This window comes from Panicum virgatum, chromosome 6N, assembly GCF_016808335.1.
Source record: "Panicum virgatum strain AP13 chromosome 6N, P.virgatum_v5, whole genome shotgun sequence".
Taxonomy (NCBI): domain Eukaryota; kingdom Viridiplantae; phylum Streptophyta; class Magnoliopsida; order Poales; family Poaceae; genus Panicum; species Panicum virgatum.
The window spans coordinates 18,855,115-18,865,310 of NC_053150.1; the positions used below are offsets into that span (position 1 = coordinate 18,855,115).

At 45.0% G+C, this 10,196-nt stretch overlaps 1 pseudogene; it reads left to right on the forward strand.

The window, feature by feature from the left end:
• The first annotated feature begins 276 nt into the window (after positions 1 to 276).
• Positions 277 to 5,758, forward strand: LOC120679618 (annotated as a pseudogene).
• Positions 5,759 to 10,196: the final 4,438 nt, after the last annotated feature.

Sequence of the window (10,196 nt, forward strand, 5' to 3'; positions counted from 1 at the left end):
CCCGCAAGAAATCCTATTACAAGATCTAAATCTACTAAAATCCCTAGTTGTACTCGGATTCCACTTGAACCGGTCAGACCGGTCGACCCTACCGGTCAGACCGGTCGGCTGCTGGCGAACGGACTACAGCGTCTGACCGGTCAGACCGCTAGGGCGTACCGGTCAGACCGGTCGGTATTGTCGAATGCCAATTTTGGTTGTCATCACACCGGTCAAATGTGCTACTATAACAGGGAAGTTCAGTCGTCTTTGCCGAACGCCAAGTCTACGCTGGCATCCACCGGCTTCACACCAATTATTGATCATCGCCATGCCGTCGTCTCCATCCGGTCATAGCCATGGCCGTGACCTGCTCTTCATCGCCATGCTGGCGAGCCTCTGCAGTCTCCACCGCCGTGACATCCCAGGACAACCGATTCACGGTTGGTGGTCGATTGCCAACCGTCGTCGGCGCCTTCTCCAGCTCCTTCACCGTCGTCCCCCTCCTTCGCCAACACCACATTCTGGTCCAACGTGGTCGCGCTACTGGACGCGCTCCCGTCGTCCGCTGCGCCGACGGGCTTCGCCTCCCTGTCCCGCGGCAACGGCACCGACTGCGCGTTCGTCCGGGGAATGTGCCGTGCCGGGGCGACACCACGCCGGCCCGCTGCGCCACCTACCTCCGGGACGCCGCGCTGAGCATCCGGAGCAGCTGCAACGAAAGCAGCCGCCGCGCCGCCATCTGGTACGACGACGGCTCCGGCGTGACGATCCCGGCGCCGATGTTCTGCTTCGTCAGCTACGCGGACACCAACGCGTCCACCGCCTACGAGGACGCGTTCCAGGCGCCGTTCCAGAACGCCGCCGTGGTCTCCGACATCGACGGCTTCGGGAGAAGCTACAACGCGCTGATGAACAACCTCAGCGCGCGCGTCGTCGCCGTCGACGACGGCGGCTCCGGCACGCCATCATCGCCCGCGCCGATGTTCGCAACGGGGGCGGCCGTGTACGACGCCGCTGCCCCCAACGGCACCATGTACGGGCTGCTACAGTGCATGAGGGACCGGACGCCGGCGGAGTGCGGCCGGTGCTTGCAGGACGCGGTGCAGCGACTGCCGAGCTGCTGCAGGGGGCACCCGGGCGGGGTGGTGTTCGCCTACAACTGCTACCTGCGCATGGAGGTATACCCTTATTACAATCTGACCCTCGGCGGGCCGCCGCTTCTAGCGCCAGCTCCGTCGACCATCTTCGCCGGAGCCGGAGAGAGCCCAGGTGAGCTTCTCAACTGCATCCATCGACAGTATATAATTAAATCTCCACGCCCAAGTTTTTTCCGTCCTACTTTCACATTTCTTCTTCTTCAATAGTCCTGGGAGTAGTAACATGTATGGAATAAGCTTCGCCCGCTCCTGAATTTCTAGTTACAGTTAATTCATACTGGGTTTACAATTAATTCTGCTAGAGTTACATTGACTTTTTAGTATCTACTATGTACGATACAGTAATTCATATAGCGAGCCGTGCCTCCGTTAACTCTGCGTGAACGAACAGAACAGGGACCTTAGTGAGAGAGTGTATTCGCTGATGCCAGTGGCTTTACTACTACTACTGGAGGTGCCCTGAATATTAGGCAATTAGTTAATGCAACTTACTGTGGTATCAAGACTAGCGGCCTAGAGTCAGCCCAATTTGTTAATAAACAAATCATAGCCTCACCTATATTACACATGTGAGGAAGTATTGATGTCAACTGAATAACTGATGAGTTGCAGATCCTTTCTGTTAACTTACCACAAGTGGAACTAGTTGGTGTAGCACTTGGGAAAGTAGATGTGACATGAGTATGGAGAAAGAAAGAACTAGGCCGGTGACTAACGGCCTTCCTAACGCAGGAAAAAACCGGGTCAATGTGACTCGCGCCGTCGCCATCCCTGTTGGAGCAGTGCTCGCCGTAGTCGTCATCGTTGGTGTTTCGCTGTACAGGAGAAATCTCAACCGGAAGAAAAAAGGGCCAGGTACCCCCATACTTTCAATAATTACTGCTGTGGAGTAAAGTTAGATGGGATCGGAAAATACAACCGAAAAGGATTTTGTGCTTACATAGCTTATATATAGATTAAGGAGTGGAGTACACCAACGGTCCCTAAATAAATTAATTTTGATGTGTCATATCTAGGTCCCTAAACTATTTTAAATTACTGAACTTGTTTCAAGGTGTCACAAGGTCCCTAATATCTCAAAATGTATTTTTAGGTCCATAAACTTATCCTATGGTATCATGCAGGTCCGTAAACTCTCAAGATGCTATGTTTAATTTAATATAAATGTTGTTTTAATAAAAAAATCTTTTGCTACTTCAAATTTAATAAAATTTCTATCTTGATTTTTATTGAGGATGGGAACAAATTATTATAGTAAATTTATACAATGCGCATGCTGCATATTTACGAAACATTCAGAATTAGCATTGATATCTCCATGTTAAACGAAAAAACTATAATATCCAGCAATGATATAAAATGATCTAGATTTACCCATGATATATGATTAATAAGCTGCTAATTCATAGTTAAAATGGACTTAGTGGTAAGATTTCTAAATGAATTGGCTGAAAAAACAGTTTACTAACAGTCCATTTTTAATACAACTAATTGATGGTAATTTTTAGAAATATGAAAATTCACTTTGAGAGTTCAGAGACCGAAATGACACATTGAGAGTTTAGGGACCCCAATGACATCTTTGGACAAGTTTAGGTATCTAAAAATGCATTTTCAGAGTTTATGGACCTAGATGAAACCTCAAGATAAGTTTGAGGACCGCCCATGTATTTTACTATAAATTAAGATGTCTTTAAACCCCGTTTCACAAAGTTTATATTGACATTGAGTTTTTACTTAAAGTTGATGACTCCTGAAAAACAAGCAAATAAACTAGATTCCACTTATCAGTGATTCAATCATTCACCGGTTAAGTCCACCTTCTCCTTTTTCGAGACCGTGCCTGAGCACGTTTTTCAATAAGAGGAGGAAGTCCACCTTCTCCTTGTGCAGGTTTTTCTATGGGAGACAACAGCAGTATCAAAGAAGAAGATATGGGTTATGTTGAACCCGAGCAACTTAATCTAGTGGTGTTAAAAGCTGCAACAAATAATTTCTCTGAAGAAAACAAACTTGGAGAGGGAGGTTTTGGAGAAGTGTTCAAGGTTCATCTCCCTCCCTGTCTCTTTGTGTGTGTTTTTGTTTATGTGTGTTAGTTGACAGTGCAGTACTTGGTGTCGGGCTCTTAATTATTTTTTAGATAATGGAAAACATTTGACTTCAAACCTCTTTATAGAAGAGGTATCGGTCCAAAATTATTACATTCCATATAGAATTTAAAACATATGGTCCATTATTATTGACCAATGTGTAAAATAAACAGCCATCCATGGGATGCGAAGAACTCCATGCATCTTAACTCTAGACACTGGCATGCTTTGACAATCTCATCCTTTCTATCATCAATGCGCTGCAATAGAGCCCAAAACCTGAGCCAATGCGTCTCTCTGAACAAATGTACTCACGCCATAAAAATGTTGGATGGTTTCCGGGTTACTACAAAAGCAACAAGTTTTGCTTTCTTTCCAATTTCTCCTAACTAAATTGTCTTTCGTTAAGATTACTCCCCTTTTAACATACGACATGAAATTTTTTATTTTGAGAGGAATCTGTGCAAAATTTCTCGTGTAACTTTAATGTTTTTCTTGACTAGGTGCTTATACATTGACTTAACTGTGAATAAATCATTCTTATGGACATTCCACACAAATAAAATCATGCCCACATTTAAATTAACATGTACTAGTCTAGAAATAAGACTACTCCCTTTGTCCTGAAATGTAAGTCATTCTGGCATTTTATTAGATTCATTGAACATTCTCTGAAGCTAGACAAACTGTATGTCCAGATTCATTGAATATTCTATGAATCTGGACATAGTAAAACACTCACAGGATGACTTACATTTCAAGACGAAGGGAGTATGCCACTAAATTAATTTGTTTCCAACTAGAGTTCTCTTAAAGGAGACATTGAGTGGATTTGTACTGAGCACTTCCACCACAGTTGCATGTTTCTTTCTAACTAAAAGGCACAATCAAATACACGACTGATCAGTTGAAGATGAGCCTTGTGCAGGGTACATTACAGGATGGGGAAGAAATAGCTGTGAAGAGGCTTTCCCAGGATTCCTCACAGGGGTTTCAAGAGCTTAAGAACGAGCTCGTGCTTGCTGCAAAGCTCAAGCACAGGAACTTGGTCCAGCTCCTGGGGGTGTCCTTGCAAGAAGAGAAGCTGGTCATCTACGAGTATATGCCCAATAGAAGCCTAGATACCTTCCTTTCCGGTATCCATCAAACTACAGTTAAAATTCTAATAAGACATTTCTCATATATTTATCCTCTATTTTACAGCTCTTGTTATCTGAGTGCAGATCCAATGAGACGGCAGCAGCTGGACTGGAGCAAGAGGTTTTCCATCATCTGTGGTATCGCGCGGGGACTTCTTTATCTCCATGAGGAGTCGCGCTTAAAGGTCATCCACAGAGATCTAAAGCCGAGCAACGTATTGCTTGATGCGGATATGAACCCCAAAATTTCAGATTTCGGAATTGCCAGAGCTTTCAGCATAGACCAATCTAGAGATATAACAAGATGACCAGTTGGAACCCTGTAAGTACAAACAACAAGCAGTGAAGTCTGTCAATACACTTACACTCCATTGATGCACGCAGCGGGTACATGTCTCCAGAGTATGCCTACTGGGGGCATGTTTCGACCAAGTCGGACATATTCAGCTTCGGTGTCATAGTCCTAGAGATGGTGACCGGGCGAAAGAACAATAGCGCATACAGCGACACTTCAGACTCCATATCTGTTCTGAGCCATGTAAGTCAGCTTTGGCAATGTAGTAAGGATACTTCCATGTCACATATGTTTCACATACACGTACATGTATATTGTTACATCGATCAATGATCTGTGAAGGTCTGGGACAAGTGGAGGGCTGGTTCAATGGTGGATGTGGTAGACCCATTGCTAGCTGAGTCTGGGTACGCGGAAAGCGAGGTCCTCAACTGCACTGAGATTAGGCTATTATGCGTCCAGGAAAACCCGGTGGATCGGCCAGACGCCTCGGCGGTGGTGCTTATGCTCAGCAGTCCGACCTCAACGTCCGATGACAGACGAGCCCCATCTAGGCCGGCCTTCGTCTTCAGCTCTGGCTTAACTGAATCGGATCACCCATTAAGATCTGGTGCCGGGAGCTGTGATGTGCCGCTGATCAGCAATAAACAGTCTTCGACAACCACTGTTTCAGAGAATGAGATGTCAATCTCGGAGCTTCAACCGAGGTAGATATGCGTTGATCATAAAGCATATATATAGCTGGTAAAGAAAAATTTAGAAACCAGTTACAAGTCCCTTTCTTTATGGACATCATCATCCTCATGGCCTGGTGCATTTGGAAGGCCCGAAATGACTTGATCTTCAGAAATATCGTTCCATACAAGCTAATGTGGAACACTAATTTGGAAACGAATTTGCCTGGGCAATTTTGCGTGCGCCGGGAGTGCTTCTCCATACATGTCTCAATGGATAGAAAGCCTTTCATAATTTGGCTGATTCTTTTTCTACCTTCATCGTATCTTATAAGTGTACTTCTGAAACCAAGTTCTCTTTTTATTTAAATATATATAATCAGTAGGGGTCACGCCCCTCCTGTTCCCTAAAAAAAATCAGCAAACATTATAAGGGTCCATTTGGATGTTGATATTGGAGGATGCGGTATTGAATTGGGTTCAATATCAAATAAGTCATGGTATCGAATTGAACCGATATTCCAATTCTGTTGTTTGGATGAATAGAAATTGGCTTTTGGAATCATAGGAAACAATCCCATTCAACTCTTGTTTTGATGACAAAAGCATGGAATTGAAACTTATCTGGTGAGAAGAGGAGAAAGCGACCTCGCCTTCGTTCAAGGCATCTACCGTGGTGACTCCACCTGGGGCGACTGCACCACGCAGTGACGTATCCGGCGCCGATGGCTCCACCGTGACGTATCCGGCGCCGATGTTCTGCTTCATTAGCTACGCCGACACCAACACGCCAACCACCTACGAGCAGGGGTACCACAAAATGTGACAAGAATGCCTTTGAGAACACTTACTACACGCTCATGATTTGCCTCATCGCGCACATCATCAACAGCCCCGGTGGCGCCTATGTTCGCAATGGGGGAGCCCGTGTTTGATCCTGTCCCCAACGGAACCATATACGGGTTGATGCAGTGCATGAGGGACCGGACAGCGGAGGAGTGCGACAAGTGCATGTAGGACTCAGTGCCTCGTCTTCCTTGCTGCTGCTATGGTAACCTGAGCGGGGTGGTGCTCGGCTACAACTACTACCTTCGCATGGAGCTTGATCCATCTCTGCCTTCTGCACCAGCTCCATTTAACTTCATCAGATAAAGCGGCCATAAGCTTCTCGATTTAACTCCATTTATTTTTGAATATATAACATCTGGCACAAGCTAATATGCTCAATACAACTAATTGGTCTATAAATAAACTATTGAGTTTGTCTCAAATGTCACATATAGCCAAGGACAATGAGATCGACCCAGGCCGAGATAGGTTCGTGTGGCCCGAACTAGATTCGGTCATGGACAAAAGGGGAAAAGGCTGCAGAAGAAGAAAGAGGAGGAAAAGAGCCCGAGCTCACAGGTTGGGTTTGGGTCAACACAGGTTCGACCCATTAGCGCGAAGGTCACCCATTCAGAGGAAAAGAGGTGATAGTTTGGGTCTGGAAAAAGTACAAAATAATTTCAGCCCAAAGGGCTGGGGCCTATGGAAAGATGAAAAAGAGAGGTGTGGAACAGAACGACGCAAGTCAGACAGGTTGGTCAAGAAAAAATTGGCCAGAGAGAGAGAGAGAGAGAGAAGGGGGGGGAGGGAGGGAGGTGGTCCGACGGGGTCCAAGAGAAGGAAGGCAGCCGGATTAAGGGAACTGGACGGAGGAAGATGAATATTTCTTTAGACTGGAAAAATGACAACGCCAACATGGATTGATCTAGGGTTTCAAGGAGCCAGATTGAATCTAGGTTGAGAAAAAGAAATGCAGTTTTCTAGAATATATTTCTAAGCTTAAAATAAATCTAGAAAGCTTTAGATAAATCTTTTAATTCATGAGAAAACCCAGAAAAATCCAATGAAAATTATGGAGATTGTTTGGGACACGAGAAGTCCAAACAAAATACTTGAACGACAAGGAAAAGATTCTAGAACTTTCTATTAAATGGATTTAGCTCTAAAAAATGAGAATAATTTCTAGAATCTAGAAAATTCTCGAAATTCGGACGGTGGGTAGTTATTTTTGAAACTATATTCTCAGCCAAAAATATTGTAATTTTGGGTTGTGAAACAGACTCCACAACAAAATTTATTGGGAGGGAATTTGAGATCCACTCCTGAACCCCACAGCCCATCAAGAGACCTCCTCCCTTCCACATTATCAGTATTCTTTTCCCTCATATGCACATCATCATGATTAACAGCATCCACACCCTTATCCTTCTGATCCATATCACACCTATCTCTATTCTCATCAGACATAGAAGGATTGGTTTTGTTTTTACCTCCAGCACGGTCCCAGTTGATTGATGATGATCCACCATTTCAACCAGCTTTGTCATTCACCTCAGCTGATCCGCCCTAACCAAACCATCTGTCATGCTCACCACCTCTTCTATGTTGCCCAATGTCATCTTCACGAGAATCCCAATCCTCCAACTATTCCTAATAATAAAAGTACTTAAGTACCCAAGAATTGAGGTAAATTGGACAGCGGAAGGAACAGTTCAGTACGTAGGTTGTCACCACAAGTAGTGCCTAATCAACTCCTATGTCTAAGTAAGTTCTAGACCCTTGAGCATGACATCTAAGACAGGCTATTGTAATTGTACTATCGATGGTTGTAAATTCTCCTCAATAGAAATTGTCTTCCGGTTCTTTCTCATAAAGGTTTTCCATGTTCCATTGGTGTCTCGTGTTCATCTACTTTGGATGTAAAATTCCTAAAAGCTTCAAATACACAAAATCCCTAATTCCAAGTTCTCTCTCTAAAGGATGTTTATCAGCTTGGCATTTCATTCATTGCTGAACACGGCTAAATGCTGCTTAATTAAATTTTGCATGAGATCTCTTTCATGTAACCACTCGCTAAGTTTAACCTTTGACAAGAGTCAGCAGGCTCAATCCCCAAAACTTCTAGGAGAATGACCATGTAAAGAAATTCAAAAGGGGATCTGAACAAGCTAAACGCCAACTGACCAAAATTCAACCGATTATCTTGGACAAGCATGACAAAGTAAACGCAAAATTGTTTGCATGTATGATTCATTCACTCCTTCAGAATATCAGCTTGAGTGTGATATGAAGAACTCATTTGTTGATTAACACCTTTTAATTTGAATAAGAACACAGCATAACTAGTGAAAATCTTATCCTATTGTTAGAAACGGTAAGAAAAATGTCACATTAGGTCATTATTGTGATTTTAGTGATTGAGGGACAATATAGTTATTGGGACTAATATGGGGCACATATTTGTAACCTTTTTAAAGTGATCGGGTGCTCTAGCCTAAGAGGGGGAGGGGGTGAATTAAGCACTAATAAAAACTTAGACCTATGGCTCCAACTAGTTTGCACAAAACTTAAACTAAAACATGCTATCTAGATGTGCAACTAGGTTCTTCTAGTGTGAAACCCCTATCCCAAAAGAGTTTAGCAAGCCTTTCCTATCAAGAAACTATTCTATGAAAGTAAAGGCACACAAATTGCTAGTATGAAATGCGGAAGCTTAAAGAGAGGGATAGGAGATAGCAAACTCTTGACGCGGGTGTTTATCCCGTGGTTCGGTTAGCCACAAAGGCACACCTACATCCACGTTGTTGTAGCACTCACTAAGAGTATTGCTACTCGGCCACCAAGTCTCTTCCGTGAACACAATCACGGTCACCTTGGCCCCGGGTTCCACTAAGGAGCTTCTCCACAAAGGATGGGGGTCTCCACGTCCCCCGCACAAAGTGTCGTCGCCGCTCCACACCAAGTCGGAGGGTCGATGACGTTGCCGGCGAGCTTCACGCTCCAAGGTGCCGGCGCACCAAGCTCTTGTTTTGGTTCACTAGAGAATCACAGCACAAAGGCTCAAGGCCTTGCAATCACACTCACTAAGAGCTAATCTAGCACTCACACTTTACAAAGCTAGTGCTATAAGCTAAGGATATGATCTATGAGCTCTTGTATGGCTTGGAGATGTTCTTGGATGTGTATGAGGTGTCTTGGGACTCCAGCAATCTTCAAAGGCCGGGGTGAGGCGTATATATAGGCCACCAAGTCTTGTAGCCGTTGCTCCAACGGTTAGCTGAAAATCTGCGTACCACCGGTTGCACCGATGCCTCTGGCAGGGGTAGCGTCGGTTCATCCGGTCACTCACAACCCAAAGTAGCCGTTGAGCTTCTGACAGCTGACGCAGTGATCACCGGTTGAACCGATGCTTTGTACCGATGCATCACCGGTTCATCCAGTGCTTAAGAATCTTCTTCTGGGCGCTGACGTCATTGCACCGATGCCATACTCCGATGCACCGTCGGTTAAACCGGTGCTGAAGAAACTTCTCCTGGGCACTTGACATCGTCTCTGGAACATAGGACGCCCAATGCACCGATGCCCTTTCTTGGACCGTCGGTTCAACCGGTGCCTATAGGCTGACTTGGCCTTCGATTTCCTCCTGCACCAAACATCAAGGCGTCGGTTCTTCCGACAAGCGTCGGATGCACCGATGCTTAGGCATCGGTTCTTCCGGTGCTCCTGATCCGAAGAGCTTTCAGGGCGCTGCCCTGAGACCCGCGAGGGGCGGCTCCCCCTCGACCCCCGTCCGCTAACCGGGTAGCGGAACCCCCGTAGGGGCGGCCCTCCGGTCCTTGCTACGCCTATATTTTCTTTCTCTTTGTCATCACTTGATCCTAAAAACCTGAGAATGATCATCTTAACAATCATATTAGTCCAAGTGTTGTGTTGTCATTCGATCACCAAAATCACTCGAAATGGCATAAATGGTGCCATGTTCATTACACCTTTTTAGGTCCAAATCATACCAAGATTGTCCAAAACAAGTC